The 18,604-nt window shown below is 54.8% G+C and overlaps 42 non-coding genes across 42 annotated transcripts; 9 read left to right on the top strand and 33 right to left on the bottom strand.

Annotated features, from left to right (window-relative positions):
• Positions 1-213: 213 nt before the first annotated feature.
• Positions 214-284, bottom strand: Trnag-gcc. The gene has a single exon. It is a non-coding gene; the product is annotated as a tRNA-Gly (tRNA).
• A 347-nt stretch (positions 285-631) lies between these two features.
• On the top strand, positions 632-703 carry Trnag-ucc. The gene has a single exon. It is a non-coding gene; the product is annotated as a tRNA-Gly (tRNA).
• Positions 704-1,296: 593 nt separating this feature from the next.
• Positions 1,297-1,371, bottom strand: Trnai-aau. The gene has a single exon. It is a non-coding gene; the product is annotated as a tRNA-Ile (tRNA).
• Positions 1,372-1,569: 198 nt separating this feature from the next.
• On the bottom strand, positions 1,570-1,641 carry Trnae-uuc. Its single transcript has one exon. It is a non-coding gene; the product is annotated as a tRNA-Glu (tRNA).
• Positions 1,642-1,946: 305 nt separating this feature from the next.
• Trnam-cau lies at positions 1,947-2,019 on the bottom strand. Its single transcript has one exon. It is a non-coding gene; the product is annotated as a tRNA-Met (tRNA).
• Positions 2,020-2,400: 381 nt separating this feature from the next.
• Positions 2,401-2,471, bottom strand: Trnag-gcc. Its single transcript has one exon. It is a non-coding gene; the product is annotated as a tRNA-Gly (tRNA).
• A 347-nt stretch (positions 2,472-2,818) lies between these two features.
• On the top strand, positions 2,819-2,890 carry Trnag-ucc. The gene has a single exon. It is a non-coding gene; the product is annotated as a tRNA-Gly (tRNA).
• A 593-nt stretch (positions 2,891-3,483) lies between these two features.
• Positions 3,484-3,558, bottom strand: Trnai-aau. Its single transcript has one exon. It is a non-coding gene; the product is annotated as a tRNA-Ile (tRNA).
• A 198-nt stretch (positions 3,559-3,756) lies between these two features.
• Trnae-uuc lies at positions 3,757-3,828 on the bottom strand. Its single transcript has one exon. It is a non-coding gene; the product is annotated as a tRNA-Glu (tRNA).
• Positions 3,829-4,133: 305 nt separating this feature from the next.
• Trnam-cau lies at positions 4,134-4,206 on the bottom strand. The gene has a single exon. It is a non-coding gene; the product is annotated as a tRNA-Met (tRNA).
• Positions 4,207-4,587: 381 nt separating this feature from the next.
• Positions 4,588-4,658, bottom strand: Trnag-gcc. The gene has a single exon. It is a non-coding gene; the product is annotated as a tRNA-Gly (tRNA).
• A 347-nt stretch (positions 4,659-5,005) lies between these two features.
• On the top strand, positions 5,006-5,077 carry Trnag-ucc. The gene has a single exon. It is a non-coding gene; the product is annotated as a tRNA-Gly (tRNA).
• A 593-nt stretch (positions 5,078-5,670) lies between these two features.
• On the bottom strand, positions 5,671-5,746 carry Trnai-aau. The gene has a single exon. It is a non-coding gene; the product is annotated as a tRNA-Ile (tRNA).
• A 198-nt stretch (positions 5,747-5,944) lies between these two features.
• Positions 5,945-6,016, bottom strand: Trnae-uuc. Its single transcript has one exon. It is a non-coding gene; the product is annotated as a tRNA-Glu (tRNA).
• A 305-nt stretch (positions 6,017-6,321) lies between these two features.
• Positions 6,322-6,394, bottom strand: Trnam-cau. The gene has a single exon. It is a non-coding gene; the product is annotated as a tRNA-Met (tRNA).
• Positions 6,395-6,775: 381 nt separating this feature from the next.
• Trnag-gcc lies at positions 6,776-6,846 on the bottom strand. Its single transcript has one exon. It is a non-coding gene; the product is annotated as a tRNA-Gly (tRNA).
• A 347-nt stretch (positions 6,847-7,193) lies between these two features.
• On the top strand, positions 7,194-7,265 carry Trnag-ucc. Its single transcript has one exon. It is a non-coding gene; the product is annotated as a tRNA-Gly (tRNA).
• A 593-nt stretch (positions 7,266-7,858) lies between these two features.
• On the bottom strand, positions 7,859-7,934 carry Trnai-aau. Its single transcript has one exon. It is a non-coding gene; the product is annotated as a tRNA-Ile (tRNA).
• A 198-nt stretch (positions 7,935-8,132) lies between these two features.
• On the bottom strand, positions 8,133-8,204 carry Trnae-uuc. The gene has a single exon. It is a non-coding gene; the product is annotated as a tRNA-Glu (tRNA).
• A 305-nt stretch (positions 8,205-8,509) lies between these two features.
• Trnam-cau lies at positions 8,510-8,582 on the bottom strand. Its single transcript has one exon. It is a non-coding gene; the product is annotated as a tRNA-Met (tRNA).
• Positions 8,583-8,963: 381 nt separating this feature from the next.
• On the bottom strand, positions 8,964-9,034 carry Trnag-gcc. The gene has a single exon. It is a non-coding gene; the product is annotated as a tRNA-Gly (tRNA).
• A 347-nt stretch (positions 9,035-9,381) lies between these two features.
• On the top strand, positions 9,382-9,453 carry Trnag-ucc. The gene has a single exon. It is a non-coding gene; the product is annotated as a tRNA-Gly (tRNA).
• A 593-nt stretch (positions 9,454-10,046) lies between these two features.
• Positions 10,047-10,121, bottom strand: Trnai-aau. Its single transcript has one exon. It is a non-coding gene; the product is annotated as a tRNA-Ile (tRNA).
• A 198-nt stretch (positions 10,122-10,319) lies between these two features.
• On the bottom strand, positions 10,320-10,391 carry Trnae-uuc. The gene has a single exon. It is a non-coding gene; the product is annotated as a tRNA-Glu (tRNA).
• A 305-nt stretch (positions 10,392-10,696) lies between these two features.
• Positions 10,697-10,769, bottom strand: Trnam-cau. The gene has a single exon. It is a non-coding gene; the product is annotated as a tRNA-Met (tRNA).
• Positions 10,770-11,150: 381 nt separating this feature from the next.
• Positions 11,151-11,221, bottom strand: Trnag-gcc. Its single transcript has one exon. It is a non-coding gene; the product is annotated as a tRNA-Gly (tRNA).
• Positions 11,222-11,568: 347 nt separating this feature from the next.
• On the top strand, positions 11,569-11,640 carry Trnag-ucc. Its single transcript has one exon. It is a non-coding gene; the product is annotated as a tRNA-Gly (tRNA).
• Positions 11,641-12,233: 593 nt separating this feature from the next.
• Positions 12,234-12,308, bottom strand: Trnai-aau. Its single transcript has one exon. It is a non-coding gene; the product is annotated as a tRNA-Ile (tRNA).
• A 198-nt stretch (positions 12,309-12,506) lies between these two features.
• On the bottom strand, positions 12,507-12,578 carry Trnae-uuc. The gene has a single exon. It is a non-coding gene; the product is annotated as a tRNA-Glu (tRNA).
• Positions 12,579-12,883: 305 nt separating this feature from the next.
• On the bottom strand, positions 12,884-12,956 carry Trnam-cau. The gene has a single exon. It is a non-coding gene; the product is annotated as a tRNA-Met (tRNA).
• A 381-nt stretch (positions 12,957-13,337) lies between these two features.
• Trnag-gcc lies at positions 13,338-13,408 on the bottom strand. Its single transcript has one exon. It is a non-coding gene; the product is annotated as a tRNA-Gly (tRNA).
• A 347-nt stretch (positions 13,409-13,755) lies between these two features.
• Trnag-ucc lies at positions 13,756-13,827 on the top strand. Its single transcript has one exon. It is a non-coding gene; the product is annotated as a tRNA-Gly (tRNA).
• A 593-nt stretch (positions 13,828-14,420) lies between these two features.
• Positions 14,421-14,495, bottom strand: Trnai-aau. The gene has a single exon. It is a non-coding gene; the product is annotated as a tRNA-Ile (tRNA).
• Positions 14,496-14,693: 198 nt separating this feature from the next.
• Positions 14,694-14,765, bottom strand: Trnae-uuc. The gene has a single exon. It is a non-coding gene; the product is annotated as a tRNA-Glu (tRNA).
• A 305-nt stretch (positions 14,766-15,070) lies between these two features.
• Trnam-cau lies at positions 15,071-15,143 on the bottom strand. Its single transcript has one exon. It is a non-coding gene; the product is annotated as a tRNA-Met (tRNA).
• Positions 15,144-15,524: 381 nt separating this feature from the next.
• Trnag-gcc lies at positions 15,525-15,595 on the bottom strand. The gene has a single exon. It is a non-coding gene; the product is annotated as a tRNA-Gly (tRNA).
• Positions 15,596-15,942: 347 nt separating this feature from the next.
• On the top strand, positions 15,943-16,014 carry Trnag-ucc. The gene has a single exon. It is a non-coding gene; the product is annotated as a tRNA-Gly (tRNA).
• A 593-nt stretch (positions 16,015-16,607) lies between these two features.
• Trnai-aau lies at positions 16,608-16,682 on the bottom strand. Its single transcript has one exon. It is a non-coding gene; the product is annotated as a tRNA-Ile (tRNA).
• Positions 16,683-16,880: 198 nt separating this feature from the next.
• On the bottom strand, positions 16,881-16,952 carry Trnae-uuc. Its single transcript has one exon. It is a non-coding gene; the product is annotated as a tRNA-Glu (tRNA).
• Positions 16,953-17,257: 305 nt separating this feature from the next.
• Trnam-cau lies at positions 17,258-17,330 on the bottom strand. Its single transcript has one exon. It is a non-coding gene; the product is annotated as a tRNA-Met (tRNA).
• Positions 17,331-17,711: 381 nt separating this feature from the next.
• On the bottom strand, positions 17,712-17,782 carry Trnag-gcc. The gene has a single exon. It is a non-coding gene; the product is annotated as a tRNA-Gly (tRNA).
• A 347-nt stretch (positions 17,783-18,129) lies between these two features.
• On the top strand, positions 18,130-18,201 carry Trnag-ucc. Its single transcript has one exon. It is a non-coding gene; the product is annotated as a tRNA-Gly (tRNA).
• Positions 18,202-18,604: the final 403 nt, after the last annotated feature.

The raw sequence follows: 18,604 nt of genomic DNA, 5'->3' as shown, positions 1-18,604 counted from the left end.
TAAAGTTCAGTGCCTCGGAGGCACCCGGACCCAGCAACTTGTGAGGCCAGGCCGACGCTAGACTGTAGAACATGATGCGAGCGTCCTAGTGGGGACCAGCGAGTGCTGCGTTCTCGGTCCTTCTCAAGGGAAATCCAGCTACACATTCTTGTGGATCGTGCATCTCAAGCGGTCAAGCCACGCGGCAGCATTATCGCGGGAAAAGCAAAATGATGCATCGGCCGGGAATCGAACCCGGGCCGCCCGCGTGGCAGGCGAGCATTCTACCACTGAACCACCGATGCTCGGGCCAGCGGTAACTTGACGCTGCTTCCCGAGCAGATGTCTCAAGGGAAAGTGGGACTGCCGTCAAGCGCCGTAGCATTCTGTGGAAAAGGTGCTGCAGACGCTGAATCCTGCACTGCACTGCTCTGCTTAAAAATGCCGCCAGAACGCGGTCCTCTGCGTACTCTTGCGTCGCCGGCGCCCAACTCTTGCCAAAGGATGCGAAATGTGCGCGGATACGTTGTCCGAATGCGTCTGGATGTGCTCCCCTAGCCTGCCTGGAAATGCGCCTGCCAGGTACGATCACCTTCGGCCGCTGCCGACTGGCGGGAAGCCGACACAGCGCGGAGGCGGGCCGCTCGCTTGTGCGGTGGTGGTGTAATGGTCAGCATAGTTGCCTTCCAAGCAGTTGATCCGGGTTCGATTCCCGGCCACCGCAGCAGGCTTTTAATTTCGCGTATGAGTACTTTTGCCACGCGCTCTTAAATTATTGTTTTTCCGGCCTCCTACTCGCTGCATACCAGCCCTTAGTGTGTCTCGACTTGTCTCGACTTTGCTCAGCTGACGCGAGAGCTGACGCTCTCAAATCGGCCTATATCAAAACGACAAGCACGAGAAACGACTGAGAGAGGTAAGGAGAGGCGAGGCGATGGACACACAGCACGCCCCCTTCATTTCACGGTGGCGTCTCCCTGACCGAATCGGGCTGTAGCTCCGAAAACAAAGGAGAAACAAAAATAGGAAGTAAAAGTGCCAATAGTGCCCTGTGTTCCCATGCGCTCACACGCCCAAGTACTGACAAGGGCCAAAGTTGTTACGCATCGGCAATCGGAGATTTTCTTTCATTTTCTCTTTATCGGTTGAGAACCAGTGTATTCAAGATATTATGGCCATTGCCGAGTGAATGCTGTAGCGCTTCCCGACGAGTCGGGTTCGGATCCTGTATCAACTCCCACGCATGGTGGTGACCTTTTGGTCATCACACTCGCCAGCTGAAATCGGCGCTGCCATTTCGTAGTAGTAAAAGAGTAGTGGCCCGTGGGGGGGATCGAACCCACGACCTTCGCGTTATTAGCACGACGCTCTAACCAACTGAGCTAACGGGCCCCGGCAGATGCAGTTACTCAGCCCTACGCTGGAAACAGGTGGCATGAAGCCGTACACCATTTCTATGGTCGTCGTGTGTCTGCTTCCCTAGTCTATATTCTGCTGACGGTCACGAAACAGTAGCTATATTGCGAGCAGGACGGGAAACGGCCGCTCGGACAGCTCAAACTTGTCACGATTCGTGTCGAAAAATTTCCGTTCCGGTACCGGGAATCGAACCCGGGCCTCCTGGGTGAAAGCCAGGTATCCTAGCCACTAGACCACACCGGATGTGGCCGTTTCGTTCGACCGTTCGCACGGTCGCTTGTCGCATTTCGTGTCGAGTGCCGCGTCGGCGCTCCTCTCTCTTTGCGAGCATCTTTGCACATACTGACTGGCAAGGCGCGCACCTCAAACGTCGCAGAGCAATGCTTTTGGCTTCATGCTCTGCTGGGAGAAGAGGAAAAGGGAAGCTGTAAGTAGCAATAACAGGAAGTAAACATTTTCCCGCTGAAGCGTTGAAACGTTGTGGATAACAAACAAGAAATACGTTGGCGCCCTAGCAACAGCACCACCATCAGTCACAGAAAATTAAATGCCCCGGGTGAGGATCGAACTCACGACCTTAAGATTATGAGACTTACGCGCTGCCTACTGCGCTACCGAGGCACGGGTGCACCTCTTGTCGTGGAAACTGGGTAAATACCGTACCCAATATTAGACGTAGACACACTGTACTTCCTGGATAACATGTTCTGTTGCTACACGTGCACTGCCGGCCCAGTTGATTGCGGTGCTGCTGCAGCTGTTGCAACGATAGGCAGCACTCCTTGTCGTTAAAGTTCAGTGCCTCGGAGGCACCCGGACCCAGCAACTTGTGAGGCCAGGCCGACGCTAGACTGTAGAACATGATGCGAGCGTCCTAGTGGGGACCAGCGAGTGCTGCGTTCTCGGTCCTTCTCAAGGGAAATCCAGCTACACATTCTTGTGGATCGTGCATCTCAAGCGGTCAAGCCACGCGGCAGCATTATCGCGGGAAAAGCAAAATGATGCATCGGCCGGGAATCGAACCCGGGCCGCCCGCGTGGCAGGCGAGCATTCTACCACTGAACCACCGATGCTCGGGCCAGCGGTAACTTGACGCTGCTTCCCGAGCAGATGTCTCAAGGGAAAGTGGGACTGCCGTCAAGCGCCGTAGCATTCTGTGGAAAAGGTGCTGCAGACGCTGAATCCTGCACTGCACTGCTCTGCTTAAAAATGCCGCCAGAACGCGGTCCTCTGCGTACTCTTGCGTCGCCGGCGCCCAACTCTTGCCAAAGGATGCGAAATGTGCGCGGATACGTTGTCCGAATGCGTCTGGATGTGCTCCCCTAGCCTGCCTGGAAATGCGCCTGCCAGGTACGATCACCTTCGGCCGCTGCCGACTGGCGGGAAGCCGACACAGCGCGGAGGCGGGCCGCTCGCTTGTGCGGTGGTGGTGTAATGGTCAGCATAGTTGCCTTCCAAGCAGTTGATCCGGGTTCGATTCCCGGCCACCGCAGCAGGCTTTTAATTTCGCGTATGAGTACTTTTGCCACGCGCTCTTAAATTATTGTTTTTCCGGCCTCCTACTCGCTGCATACCAGCCCTTAGTGTGTCTCGACTTGTCTCGACTTTGCTCAGCTGACGCGAGAGCTGACGCTCTCAAATCGGCCTATATCAAAACGACAAGCACGAGAAACGACTGAGAGAGGTAAGGAGAGGCGAGGCGATGGACACACAGCACGCCCCCTTCATTTCACGGTGGCGTCTCCCTGACCGAATCGGGCTGTAGCTCCGAAAACAAAGGAGAAACAAAAATAGGAAGTAAAAGTGCCAATAGTGCCCTGTGTTCCCATGCGCTCACACGCCCAAGTACTGACAAGGGCCAAAGTTGTTACGCATCGGCAATCGGAGATTTTCTTTCATTTTCTCTTTATCGGTTGAGAACCAGTGTATTCAAGATATTATGGCCATTGCCGAGTGAATGCTGTAGCGCTTCCCGACGAGTCGGGTTCGGATCCTGTATCAACTCCCACGCATGGTGGTGACCTTTTGGTCATCACACTCGCCAGCTGAAATCGGCGCTGCCATTTCGTAGTAGTAAAAGAGTAGTGGCCCGTGGGGGGGATCGAACCCACGACCTTCGCGTTATTAGCACGACGCTCTAACCAACTGAGCTAACGGGCCCCGGCAGATGCAGTTACTCAGCCCTACGCTGGAAACAGGTGGCATGAAGCCGTACACCATTTCTATGGTCGTCGTGTGTCTGCTTCCCTAGTCTATATTCTGCTGACGGTCACGAAACAGTAGCTATATTGCGAGCAGGACGGGAAACGGCCGCTCGGACAGCTCAAACTTGTCACGATTCGTGTCGAAAAATTTCCGTTCCGGTACCGGGAATCGAACCCGGGCCTCCTGGGTGAAAGCCAGGTATCCTAGCCACTAGACCACACCGGATGTGGCCGTTTCGTTCGACCGTTCGCACGGTCGCTTGTCGCATTTCGTGTCGAGTGCCGCGTCGGCGCTCCTCTCTCTTTGCGAGCATCTTTGCACATACTGACTGGCAAGGCGCGCACCTCAAACGTCGCAGAGCAATGCTTTTGGCTTCATGCTCTGCTGGGAGAAGAGGAAAAGGGAAGCTGTAAGTAGCAATAACAGGAAGTAAACATTTTCCCGCTGAAGCGTTGAAACGTTGTGGATAACAAACAAGAAATACGTTGGCGCCCTAGCAACAGCACCACCATCAGTCACAGAAAATTAAATGCCCCGGGTGAGGATCGAACTCACGACCTTAAGATTATGAGACTTACGCGCTGCCTACTGCGCTACCGAGGCACGGGTGCACCTCTTGTCGTGGAAACTGGGTAAATACCGTACCCAATATTAGACGTAGACACACTGTACTTCCTGGATAACATGTTCTGTTGCTACACGTGCACTGCCGGCCCAGTTGATTGCGGTGCTGCTGCAGCTGTTGCAACGATAGGCAGCACTCCTTGTCGTTAAAGTTCAGTGCCTCGGAGGCACCCGGACCCAGCAACTTGTGAGGCCAGGCCGACGCTAGACTGTAGAACATGATGCGAGCGTCCTAGTGGGGACCAGCGAGTGCTGCGTTCTCGGTCCTTCTCAAGGGAAATCCAGCTACACATTCTTGTGGATCGTGCATCTCAAGCGGTCAAGCCACGCGGCAGCATTATCGCGGGAAAAGCAAAATGATGCATCGGCCGGGAATCGAACCCGGGCCGCCCGCGTGGCAGGCGAGCATTCTACCACTGAACCACCGATGCTCGGGCCAGCGGTAACTTGACGCTGCTTCCCGAGCAGATGTCTCAAGGGAAAGTGGGACTGCCGTCAAGCGCCGTAGCATTCTGTGGAAAAGGTGCTGCAGACGCTGAATCCTGCACTGCACTGCTCTGCTTAAAAATGCCGCCAGAACGCGGTCCTCTGCGTACTCTTGCGTCGCCGGCGCCCAACTCTTGCCAAAGGATGCGAAATGTGCGCGGATACGTTGTCCGAATGCGTCTGGATGTGCTCCCCTAGCCTGCCTGGAAATGCGCCTGCCAGGTACGATCACCTTCGGCCGCTGCCGACTGGCGGGAAGCCGACACAGCGCGGAGGCGGGCCGCTCGCTTGTGCGGTGGTGGTGTAATGGTCAGCATAGTTGCCTTCCAAGCAGTTGATCCGGGTTCGATTCCCGGCCACCGCAGCAGGCTTTTAATTTCGCGTATGAGTACTTTTGCCACGCGCTCTTAAATTATTGTTTTTCCGGCCTCCTACTCGCTGCATACCAGCCCTTAGTGTGTCTCGACTTGTCTCGACTTTGCTCAGCTGACGCGAGAGCTGACGCTCTCAAATCGGCCTATATCAAAACGACAAGCACGAGAAACGACTGAGAGAGGTAAGGAGAGGCGAGGCGATGGACACACAGCACGCCCCCTTCATTTCACGGTGGCGTCTCCCTGACCGAATCGGGCTGTAGCTCCGAAAACAAAGGAGAAACAAAAATAGGAAGTAAAAGTGCCAATAGTGCCCTGTGTTCCCATGCGCTCACACGCCCAAGTACTGACAAGGGCCAAAGTTGTTACGCATCGGCAATCGGAGATTTTCTTTCATTTTCTCTTTATCGGTTGAGAACCAGTGTATTCAAGATATTATGGCCATTGCCGAGTGAATGCTGTAGCGCTTCCCGACGAGTCGGGTTCGGATCCTGTATCAACTCCCACGCATGGTGGTGACCTTTTGGTCATCACACTCGCCAGCTGAAATCGGCGCTGCCATTTCGTAGTAGTAAAAGAGTAGTGGCCCGTGGGGGGGGATCGAACCCACGACCTTCGCGTTATTAGCACGACGCTCTAACCAACTGAGCTAACGGGCCCCGGCAGATGCAGTTACTCAGCCCTACGCTGGAAACAGGTGGCATGAAGCCGTACACCATTTCTATGGTCGTCGTGTGTCTGCTTCCCTAGTCTATATTCTGCTGACGGTCACGAAACAGTAGCTATATTGCGAGCAGGACGGGAAACGGCCGCTCGGACAGCTCAAACTTGTCACGATTCGTGTCGAAAAATTTCCGTTCCGGTACCGGGAATCGAACCCGGGCCTCCTGGGTGAAAGCCAGGTATCCTAGCCACTAGACCACACCGGATGTGGCCGTTTCGTTCGACCGTTCGCACGGTCGCTTGTCGCATTTCGTGTCGAGTGCCGCGTCGGCGCTCCTCTCTCTTTGCGAGCATCTTTGCACATACTGACTGGCAAGGCGCGCACCTCAAACGTCGCAGAGCAATGCTTTTGGCTTCATGCTCTGCTGGGAGAAGAGGAAAAGGGAAGCTGTAAGTAGCAATAACAGGAAGTAAACATTTTCCCGCTGAAGCGTTGAAACGTTGTGGATAACAAACAAGAAATACGTTGGCGCCCTAGCAACAGCACCACCATCAGTCACAGAAAATTAAATGCCCCGGGTGAGGATCGAACTCACGACCTTAAGATTATGAGACTTACGCGCTGCCTACTGCGCTACCGAGGCACGGGTGCACCTCTTGTCGTGGAAACTGGGTAAATACCGTACCCAATATTAGACGTAGACACACTGTACTTCCTGGATAACATGTTCTGTTGCTACACGTGCACTGCCGGCCCAGTTGATTGCGGTGCTGCTGCAGCTGTTGCAACGATAGGCAGCACTCCTTGTCGTTAAAGTTCAGTGCCTCGGAGGCACCCGGACCCAGCAACTTGTGAGGCCAGGCCGACGCTAGACTGTAGAACATGATGCGAGCGTCCTAGTGGGGACCAGCGAGTGCTGCGTTCTCGGTCCTTCTCAAGGGAAATCCAGCTACACATTCTTGTGGATCGTGCATCTCAAGCGGTCAAGCCACGCGGCAGCATTATCGCGGGAAAAGCAAAATGATGCATCGGCCGGGAATCGAACCCGGGCCGCCCGCGTGGCAGGCGAGCATTCTACCACTGAACCACCGATGCTCGGGCCAGCGGTAACTTGACGCTGCTTCCCGAGCAGATGTCTCAAGGGAAAGTGGGACTGCCGTCAAGCGCCGTAGCATTCTGTGGAAAAGGTGCTGCAGACGCTGAATCCTGCACTGCACTGCTCTGCTTAAAAATGCCGCCAGAACGCGGTCCTCTGCGTACTCTTGCGTCGCCGGCGCCCAACTCTTGCCAAAGGATGCGAAATGTGCGCGGATACGTTGTCCGAATGCGTCTGGATGTGCTCCCCTAGCCTGCCTGGAAATGCGCCTGCCAGGTACGATCACCTTCGGCCGCTGCCGACTGGCGGGAAGCCGACACAGCGCGGAGGCGGGCCGCTCGCTTGTGCGGTGGTGGTGTAATGGTCAGCATAGTTGCCTTCCAAGCAGTTGATCCGGGTTCGATTCCCGGCCACCGCAGCAGGCTTTTAATTTCGCGTATGAGTACTTTTGCCACGCGCTCTTAAATTATTGTTTTTCCGGCCTCCTACTCGCTGCATACCAGCCCTTAGTGTGTCTCGACTTGTCTCGACTTTGCTCAGCTGACGCGAGAGCTGACGCTCTCAAATCGGCCTATATCAAAACGACAAGCACGAGAAACGACTGAGAGAGGTAAGGAGAGGCGAGGCGATGGACACACAGCACGCCCCCTTCATTTCACGGTGGCGTCTCCCTGACCGAATCGGGCTGTAGCTCCGAAAACAAAGGAGAAACAAAAATAGGAAGTAAAAGTGCCAATAGTGCCCTGTGTTCCCATGCGCTCACACGCCCAAGTACTGACAAGGGCCAAAGTTGTTACGCATCGGCAATCGGAGATTTTCTTTCATTTTCTCTTTATCGGTTGAGAACCAGTGTATTCAAGATATTATGGCCATTGCCGAGTGAATGCTGTAGCGCTTCCCGACGAGTCGGGTTCGGATCCTGTATCAACTCCCACGCATGGTGGTGACCTTTTGGTCATCACACTCGCCAGCTGAAATCGGCGCTGCCATTTCGTAGTAGTAAAAGAGTAGTGGCCCGTGGGGGGGGATCGAACCCACGACCTTCGCGTTATTAGCACGACGCTCTAACCAACTGAGCTAACGGGCCCCGGCAGATGCAGTTACTCAGCCCTACGCTGGAAACAGGTGGCATGAAGCCGTACACCATTTCTATGGTCGTCGTGTGTCTGCTTCCCTAGTCTATATTCTGCTGACGGTCACGAAACAGTAGCTATATTGCGAGCAGGACGGGAAACGGCCGCTCGGACAGCTCAAACTTGTCACGATTCGTGTCGAAAAATTTCCGTTCCGGTACCGGGAATCGAACCCGGGCCTCCTGGGTGAAAGCCAGGTATCCTAGCCACTAGACCACACCGGATGTGGCCGTTTCGTTCGACCGTTCGCACGGTCGCTTGTCGCATTTCGTGTCGAGTGCCGCGTCGGCGCTCCTCTCTCTTTGCGAGCATCTTTGCACATACTGACTGGCAAGGCGCGCACCTCAAACGTCGCAGAGCAATGCTTTTGGCTTCATGCTCTGCTGGGAGAAGAGGAAAAGGGAAGCTGTAAGTAGCAATAACAGGAAGTAAACATTTTCCCGCTGAAGCGTTGAAACGTTGTGGATAACAAACAAGAAATACGTTGGCGCCCTAGCAACAGCACCACCATCAGTCACAGAAAATTAAATGCCCCGGGTGAGGATCGAACTCACGACCTTAAGATTATGAGACTTACGCGCTGCCTACTGCGCTACCGAGGCACGGGTGCACCTCTTGTCGTGGAAACTGGGTAAATACCGTACCCAATATTAGACGTAGACACACTGTACTTCCTGGATAACATGTTCTGTTGCTACACGTGCACTGCCGGCCCAGTTGATTGCGGTGCTGCTGCAGCTGTTGCAACGATAGGCAGCACTCCTTGTCGTTAAAGTTCAGTGCCTCGGAGGCACCCGGACCCAGCAACTTGTGAGGCCAGGCCGACGCTAGACTGTAGAACATGATGCGAGCGTCCTAGTGGGGACCAGCGAGTGCTGCGTTCTCGGTCCTTCTCAAGGGAAATCCAGCTACACATTCTTGTGGATCGTGCATCTCAAGCGGTCAAGCCACGCGGCAGCATTATCGCGGGAAAAGCAAAATGATGCATCGGCCGGGAATCGAACCCGGGCCGCCCGCGTGGCAGGCGAGCATTCTACCACTGAACCACCGATGCTCGGGCCAGCGGTAGCTTGACGCTGCTTCCCGAGCAGATGTCTCAAGGGAAAGTGGGACTGCCGTCAAGCGCCGTAGCATTCTGTGGAAAAGGTGCTGCAGACGCTGAATCCTGCACTGCACTGCTCTGCTTAAAAATGCCGCCAGAACGCGGTCCTCTGCGTACTCTTGCGTCGCCGGCGCCCAACTCTTGCCAAAGGATGCGAAATGTGCGCGGATACGTTGTCCGAATGCGTCTGGATGTGCTCCCCTAGCCTGCCTGGAAATGCGCCTGCCAGGTACGATCACCTTCGGCCGCTGCCGACTGGCGGGAAGCCGACACAGCGCGGAGGCGGGCCGCTCGCTTGTGCGGTGGTGGTGTAATGGTCAGCATAGTTGCCTTCCAAGCAGTTGATCCGGGTTCGATTCCCGGCCACCGCAGCAGGCTTTTAATTTCGCGTATGAGTACTTTTGCCACGCGCTCTTAAATTATTGTTTTTCCGGCCTCCTACTCGCTGCATACCAGCCCTTAGTGTGTCTCGACTTGTCTCGACTTTGCTCAGCTGACGCGAGAGCTGACGCTCTCAAATCGGCCTATATCAAAACGACAAGCACGAGAAACGACTGAGAGAGGTAAGGAGAGGCGAGGCGATGGACACACAGCACGCCCCCTTCATTTCACGGTGGCGTCTCCCTGACCGAATCGGGCTGTAGCTCCGAAAACAAAGGAGAAACAAAAATAGGAAGTAAAAGTGCCAATAGTGCCCTGTGTTCCCATGCGCTCACACGCCCAAGTACTGACAAGGGCCAAAGTTGTTACGCATCGGCAATCGGAGATTTTCTTTCATTTTCTCTTTATCGGTTGAGAACCAGTGTATTCAAGATATTATGGCCATTGCCGAGTGAATGCTGTAGCGCTTCCCGACGAGTCGGGTTCGGATCCTGTATCAACTCCCACGCATGGTGGTGACCTTTTGGTCATCACACTCGCCAGCTGAAATCGGCGCTGCCATTTCGTAGTAGTAAAAGAGTAGTGGCCCGTGGGGGGGATCGAACCCACGACCTTCGCGTTATTAGCACGACGCTCTAACCAACTGAGCTAACGGGCCCCGGCAGATGCAGTTACTCAGCCCTACGCTGGAAACAGGTGGCATGAAGCCGTACACCATTTCTATGGTCGTCGTGTGTCTGCTTCCCTAGTCTATATTCTGCTGACGGCCACGAAACAGTAGCTATATTGCGAGCAGGACGGGAAACGGCCGCTCGGACAGCTCAAACTTGTCACGATTCGTGTGGAAAAATTTCCGTTCCGGTACCGGGAATCGAACCCGGGCCTCCTGGGTGAAAGCCAGGTATCCTAGCCACTAGACCACACCGGATGTGGCCGTTTCGTTCGACCGTTCGCACGGTCGCTTGTCGCATTTCGTGTCGAGTGCCGCGTCGGCGCTCCTCTCTCTTTGCGAGCATCTTTGCACATACTGACTGGCAAGGCGCGCACCTCAAACGTCGCAGAGCAATGCTTTTGGCTTCATGCTCTGCTGGGAGAAGAGGAAAAGGGAAGCTGTAAGTAGCAATAACAGGAAGTAAACATTTTCCCGCTGAAGCGTTGAAACGTTGTGGATAACAAACAAGAAATACGTTGGCGCCCTAGCAACAGCACCACCATCAGTCACAGAAAATTAAATGCCCCGGGTGAGGATCGAACTCACGACCTTAAGATTATGAGACTTACGCGCTGCCTACTGCGCTACCGAGGCACGGGTGCACCTCTTGTCGTGGAAACTGGGTAAATACCGTACCCAATATTAGACGTAGACACACTGTACTTCCTGGATAACATGTTCTGTTGCTACACGTGCACTGCCGGCCCAGTTGATTGCGGTGCTGCTGCAGCTGTTGCAACGATAGGCAGCACTCCTTGTCGTTAAAGTTCAGTGCCTCGGAGGCACCCGGACCCAGCAACTTGTGAGGCCAGGCCGACGCTAGACTGTAGAACATGATGCGAGCGTCCTAGTGGGGACCAGCGAGTGCTGCGTTCTCGGTCCTTCTCAAGGGAAATCCAGCTACACATTCTTGTGGATCGTGCATCTCAAGCGGTCAAGCCACGCGGCAGCATTATCGCGGGAAAAGCAAAATGATGCATCGGCCGGGAATCGAACCCGGGCCGCCCGCGTGGCAGGCGAGCATTCTACCACTGAACCACCGATGCTCGGGCCAGGGGTAACTTGACGCTGCTTCCCGAGCAGATGTCTCAAGGGAAAGTGGGACTGCCGTCAAGCGCCGTAGCATTCTGTGGAAAAGGTGCTGCAGACGCTGAATCCTGCACTGCACTGCTCTGCTTAAAAATGCCGCCAGAACGCGGTCCTCTGCGTACTCTTGCGTCGCCGGCGCCCAACTCTTGCCAAAGGATGCGAAATGTGCGCGGATACGTTGTCCGAATGCGTCTGGATGTGCTCCCCTAGCCTGCCTGGAAATGCGCCTGCCAGGTACGATCACCTTCGGCCGCTGCCGACTGGCGGGAAGCCGACACAGCGCGGAGGCGGGCCGCTCGCTTGTGCGGTGGTGGTGTAATGGTCAGCATAGTTGCCTTCCAAGCAGTTGATCCGGGTTCGATTCCCGGCCACCGCAGCAGGCTTTTAATTTCGCGTATGAGTACTTTTGCCACGCGCTCTTAAATTATTGTTTTTCCGGCCTCCTACTCGCTGCATACCAGCCCTTAGTGTGTCTCGACTTGTCTCGACTTTGCTCAGCTGACGCGAGAGCTGACGCTCTCAAATCGGCCTATATCAAAACGACAAGCACGAGAAACGACTGAGAGAGGTAAGGAGAGGCGAGGCGATGGACACACAGCACGCCCCCTTCATTTCACGGTGGCGTCTCCCTGACCGAATCGGGCTGTAGCTCCGAAAACAAAGGAGAAACAAAAATAGGAAGTAAAAGTGCCAATAGTGCCCTGTGTTCCCATGCGCTCACACGCCCAAGTACTGACAAGGGCCAAAGTTGTTACGCATCGGCAATCGGAGATTTTCTTTCATTTTCTCTTTATCGGTTGAGAACCAGTGTATTCAAGATATTATGGCCATTGCCGAGTGAATGCTGTAGCGCTTCCCGACGAGTCGGGTTCGGATCCTGTATCAACTCCCACGCATGGTGGTGACCTTTTGGTCATCACACTCGCCAGCTGAAATCGGCGCTGCCATTTCGTAGTAGTAAAAGAGTAGTGGCCCGTGGGGGGGATCGAACCCACGACCTTCGCGTTATTAGCACGACGCTCTAACCAACTGAGCTAACGGGCCCCGGCAGATGCAGTTACTCAGCCCTACGCTGGAAACAGGTGGCATGAAGCCGTACACCATTTCTATGGTCGTCGTGTGTCTGCTTCCCTAGTCTATATTCTGCTGACGGTCACGAAACAGTAGCTATATTGCGAGCAGGACGGGAAACGTCCGCTCGGACAGCTCAAACTTGTCACGATTCGTGTGGAAAAATTTCCGTTCCGGTACCGGGAATCGAACCCGGGCCTCCTGGGTGAAAGCCAGGTATCCTAGCCACTAGACCACACCGGATGTGGCCGTTTCGTTCGACCGTTCGCACGGTCGCTTGTCGCATTTCGTGTCGAGTGCCGCGTCGGCGCTCCTCTCTCTTTGCGAGCATCTTTGCACATACTGACTGGCAAGGCGCGCACCTCAAACGTCGCAGAGCAATGCTTTTGGCTTCATGCTCTGCTGGGAGAAGAGGAAAAGGGAAGCTGTAAGTAGCAATAACAGGAAGTAAACATTTTCCCGCTGAAGCGTTGAAACGTTGTGGATAACAAACAAGAAATACGTTGGCGCCCTAGCAACAGCACCACCATCAGTCACAGAAAATTAAATGCCCCGGGTGAGGATCGAACTCACGACCTTAAGATTATGAGACTTACGCGCTGCCTACTGCGCTACCGAGGCACGGGTGCACCTCTTGTCGTGGAAACTGGGTAAATACCGTACCCAATATTAGACGTAGACACACTGTACTTCCTGGATAACATGTTCTGTTGCTACACGTGCACTGCCGGCCCAGTTGATTGCGGTGCTGCTGCAGCTGTTGCAACGATAGGCAGCACTCCTTGTCGTTAAAGTTCAGTGCCTCGGAGGCACCCGGACCCAGCAACTTGTGAGGCCAGGCCGACGCTAGACTGTAGAACATGATGCGAGCGTCCTAGTGGGGACCAGCGAGTGCTGCGTTCTCGGTCCTTCTCAAGGGAAATCCAGCTACACATTCTTGTGGATCGTGCATCTCAAGCGGTCAAGCCACGCGGCAGCATTATCGCGGGAAAAGCAAAATGATGCATCGGCCGGGAATCGAACCCGGGCCGCCCGCGTGGCAGGCGAGCATTCTACCACTGAACCACCGATGCTCGGGCCAGGGGTAACTTGACGCTGCTTCCCGAGCAGATGTCTCAAGGGAAAGTGGGACTGCCGTCAAGCGCCGTAGCATTCTGTGGAAAAGGTGCTGCAGACGCTGAATCCTGCACTGCACTGCTCTGCTTAAAAATGCCGCCAGAACGCGGTCCTCTGCGTACTCTTGCGTCGCCGGCGCCCAACTCTTGCCAAAGGATGCGAAATGTGCGCGGATACGTTGTCCGAATGCGTCTGGATGTGCTCCCCTAGCCTGCCTGGAAATGCGCCTGCCAGGTACGATCACCTTCGGCCGCTGCCGACTGGCGGGAAGCCGACACAGCGCGGAGGCGGGCCGCTCGCTTGTGCGGTGGTGGTGTAATGGTCAGCATAGTTGCCTTCCAAGCAGTTGATCCGGGTTCGATTCCCGGCCACCGCAGCAGGCTTTTAATTTCGCGTATGAGTACTTTTGCCACGCGCTCTTAAATTATTGTTTTTCCGGCCTCCTACTCGCTGCATACCAGCCCTTAGTGTGTCTCGACTTGTCTCGACTTTGCTCAGCTGACGCGAGAGCTGACGCTCTCAAATCGGCCTATATCAAAACGACAAGCACGAGAAACGACTGAGAGAGGTAAGGAGAGGCGAGGCGATGGACACACAGCACGCCCCCTTCATTTCACGGTGGCGTCTCCCTGACCGAATCGGGCTGTAGCTCCGAAAACAAAGGAGAAACAAAAATAGGAAGTAAAAGTGCCAATAGTGCCCTGTGTTCCCATGCGCTCACACGCCCAAGTACTGACAAGGGCCAAAGTTGTTACGCATCGGCAATCGGAGATTTTCTTTCATTTTCTCTTTATCGGTTGAGAACCAGTGTATTCAAGATATTATGGCCATTGCCGAGTGAATGCTGTAGCGCTTCCCGACGAGTCGGGTTCGGATCCTGTATCAACTCCCACGCATGGTGGTGACCTTTTGGTCATCACACTCGCCAGCTGAAATCGGCGCTGCCATTTCGTAGTAGTAAAAGAGTAGTGGCCCGTGGGGGGGATCGAACCCACGACCTTCGCGTTATTAGCACGACGCTCTAACCAACTGAGCTAACGGGCCCCGGCAGATGCAGTTACTCAGCCCTACGCTGGAAACAGGTGGCATGAAGCCGTACACCATTTCTATGGTCGTCGTGTGTCTGCTTCCCTAGTCTATATTCTGCTGACGGTCACGAAACAGTAGCTATATTGCGAGCAGGACGGGAAACGTCCGCTCGGACAGCTCAAACTTGTCACGATTCGTGTGGAAAAATTTCCGTTCCGGTACCGGGAATCGAACCCGGGCCTCCTGGGTGAAAGCCAGGTATCCTAGCCACTAGACCACACCGGATGTGGCCGTTTCGTTCGACCGTTCGCACGGTCGCTTGTCGCATTTCGTGTCGAGTGCCGCGTCGGCGCTCCTCTCTCTTTGCGAGCATCTTTGCACATACTGACTGGCAAGGCGCGCACCTCAAACGTCGCAGAGCAATGCTTTTGGCTTCATGCTCTGCTGGGAGAAGAGGAAAAGGGAAGCTGTAAGTAGCAATAACAGGAAGTAAACATTTTCCCGCTGAAGCGTTGAAACGTTGTGGATAACAAACAAGAAATACGTTGGCGCCCTAGCAACAGCACCACCATCAGTCACAGAAAATTAAATGCCCCGGGTGAGGATCGAACTCACGACCTTAAGATTATGAGACTTACGCGCTGCCTACTGCGCTACCGAGGCACGGGTGCACCTCTTGTCGTGGAAACTGGGTAAATACCGTACCCAATATTAGACGTAGACACACTGTACTTCCTGGATAACATGTTCTGTTGCTACACGTGCACTGCCGGCCCAGTTGATTGCGGTGCTGCTGCAGCTGTTGCAACGATAGGCAGCACTCCTTGTCGTTAAAGTTCAGTGCCTCGGAGGCACCCGGACCCAGCAACTTGTGAGGCCAGGCCGACGCTAGACTGTAGAACATGATGCGAGCGTCCTAGTGGGGACCAGCGAGTGCTGCGTTCTCGGTCCTTCTCAAGGGAAATCCAGCTACACATTCTTGTGGATCGTGCATCTCAAGCGGTCAAGCCACGCGGCAGCATTATCGCGGGAAAAGCAAAATGATGCATCGGCCGGGAATCGAACCCGGGCCGCCCGCGTGGCAGGCGAGCATTCTACCACTGAACCACCGATGCTCGGGCCAGCGGTAACTTGACGCTGCTTCCCGAGCAGATGTCTCAAGGGAAAGTGGGACTGCCGTCAAGCGCCGTAGCATTCTGTGGAAAAGGTGCTGCAGACGCTGAATCCTGCACTGCACTGCTCTGCTTAAAAATGCCGCCAGAACGCGGTCCTCTGCGTACTCTTGCGTCGCCGGCGCCCAACTCTTGCCAAAGGATGCGAAATGTGCGCGGATACGTTGTCCGAATGCGTCTGGATGTGCTCCCCTAGCCTGCCTGGAAATGCGCCTGCCAGGTACGATCACCTTCGGCCGCTGCCGACTGGCGGGAAGCCGACACAGCGCGGAGGCGGGCCGCTCGCTTGTGCGGTGGTGGTGTAATGGTCAGCATAGTTGCCTTCCAAGCAGTTGATCCGGGTTCGATTCCCGGCCACCGCAGCAGGCTTTTAATTTCGCGTATGAGTACTTTTGCCACGCGCTCTTAAATTATTGTTTTTCCGGCCTCCTACTCGCTGCATACCAGCCCTTAGTGTGTCTCGACTTGTCTCGACTTTGCTCAGCTGACGCGAGAGCTGACGCTCTCAAATCGGCCTATATCAAAACGACAAGCACGAGAAACGACTGAGAGAGGTAAGGAGAGGCGAGGCGATGGACACACAGCACGCCCCCTTCATTTCACGGTGGCGTCTCCCTGACCGAATCGGGCTGTAGCTCCGAAAACAAAGGAGAAACAAAAATAGGAAGTAAAAGTGCCAATAGTGCCCTGTGTTCCCATGCGCTCACACGCCCAAGTACTGACAAGGGCCAAAGTTGTTACGCATCGGCAATCGGAGATTTTCTTTCATTTTCTCTTTATCGGTTGAGAACCAGTGTATTCAAGATATTATGGCCATTGCCGAGTGAATGCTGTAGCGCTTCCCGACGAGTCGGGTTCGGATCCTGTATCAACTCCCACGCATGGTGGTGACCTTTTGGTCATCACACTCGCCAGCTGAAATCGGCGCTGCCATTTCGTAGTAGTAAAAGAGTAGTGGCCCGTGGGGGGGATCGAACCCACGACCTTCGCGTTATTAGCACGACGCTCTAACCAACTGAGCTAACGGGCCCCGGCAGATGCAGTTACTCAGCCCTACGCTGGAAACAGGTGGCATGAAGCCGTACACCATTTCTATGGTCGTCGTGTGTCTGCTTCCCTAGTCTATATTCTGCTGACGGTCACGAAACAGTAGCTATATTGCGAGCAGGACGGGAAACGGCCGCTCGGACAGCTCAAACTTGTCACGATTCGTGTGGAAAAATTTCCGTTCCGGTACCGGGAATCGAACCCGGGCCTCCTGGGTGAAAGCCAGGTATCCTAGCCACTAGACCACACCGGATGTGGCCGTTTCGGTCGACCGTTCGCACGGTCGCTTGTCGCATTTCGTGTCGAGTGCCGCGTCGGCGCTCCTCTCTCTTTGCGAGCATCTTTGCACATACTGACTGGCAAGGCGCGCACCTCAAACGTCGCAGAGCAATGCTTTTGGCTTCATGCTCTGCTGGGAGAAGAGGAAAAGGGAAGCTGTAAGTAGCAATAACAGGAAGTAAACATTTTCCCGCTGAAGCGTTGAAACGTTGTGGATAACAAACAAGAAATACGTTGGCGCCCTAGCAACAGCACCACCATCAGTCACAGAAAATTAAATGCCCCGGGTGAGGATCGAACTCACGACCTTAAGATTATGAGACTTACGCGCTGCCTACTGCGCTACCGAGGCACGGGTGCACCTCTTGTCGTGGAAACTGGGTAAATACCGTACCCAATATTAGACGTAGACACACTGTACTTCCTGGATAACATGTTCTGTTGCTACACGTGCACTGCCGGCCCAGTTGATTGCGGTGCTGCTGCAGCTGTTGCAACGATAGGCAGCACTCCTTGTCGTTAAAGTTCAGTGCCTCGGAGGCACCCGGACCCAGCAACTTGTGAGGCCAGGCCGACGCTAGACTGTAGAACATGATGCGAGCGTCCTAGTGGGGACCAGCGAGTGCTGCGTTCTCGGTCCTTCTCAAGGGAAATCCAGCTACACATTCTTGTGGATCGTGCATCTCAAGCGGTCAAGCCACGCGGCAGCATTATCGCGGGAAAAGCAAAATGATGCATCGGCCGGGAATCGAACCCGGGCCGCCCGCGTGGCAGGCGAGCATTCTACCACTGAACCACCGATGCTCGGGCCAGCGGTAACTTGACGCTGCTTCCCGAGCAGATGTCTCAAGGGAAAGTGGGACTGCCGTCAAGCGCCGTAGCATTCTGTGGAAAAGGTGCTGCAGACGCTGAATCCTGCACTGCACTGCTCTGCTTAAAAATGCCGCCAGAACGCGGTCCTCTGCGTACTCTTGCGTCGCCGGCGCCCAACTCTTGCCAAAGGATGCGAAATGTGCGCGGATACGTTGTCCGAATGCGTCTGGATGTGCTCCCCTAGCCTGCCTGGAAATGCGCCTGCCAGGTACGATCACCTTCGGCCGCTGCCGACTGGCGGGAAGCCGACACAGCGCGGAGGCGGGCCGCTCGCTTGTGCGGTGGTGGTGTAATGGTCAGCATAGTTGCCTTCCAAGCAGTTGATCCGGGTTCGATTCCCGGCCACCGCAGCAGGCTTTTAATTTCGCGTATGAGTACTTTTGCCACGCGCTCTTAAATTATTGTTTTTCCGGCCTCCTACTCGCTGCATACCAGCCCTTAGTGTGTCTCGACTTGTCTCGACTTTGCTCAGCTGACGCGAGAGCTGACGCTCTCAAATCGGCCTATATCAAAACGACAAGCACGAGAAACGACTGAGAGAGGTAAGGAGAGGCGAGGCGATGGACACACAGCACGCCCCCTTCATTTCACGGTGGCGTCTCCCTGACCGAATCGGGCTGTAGCTCCGAAAACAAAGGAGAAACAAAAATAGGAAGTAAAAGTGCCAATAGTGCCCTGTGTTCCCATGCGCTCACACGCCCAAGTACTGACAAGGGCCAAAGTTGTTACGCATCGGCAATCGGAGATTTTCTT

The sequence above is a fragment of the Schistocerca piceifrons genome, unplaced genomic scaffold, assembly GCF_021461385.2.
Source record: "Schistocerca piceifrons isolate TAMUIC-IGC-003096 unplaced genomic scaffold, iqSchPice1.1 HiC_scaffold_458, whole genome shotgun sequence".
In the NCBI taxonomy this organism is placed as follows: Eukaryota; Metazoa; Arthropoda; class Insecta; order Orthoptera; family Acrididae; genus Schistocerca; species Schistocerca piceifrons.
This window is presented reverse-complemented; position numbering and strand designations above follow the sequence as displayed.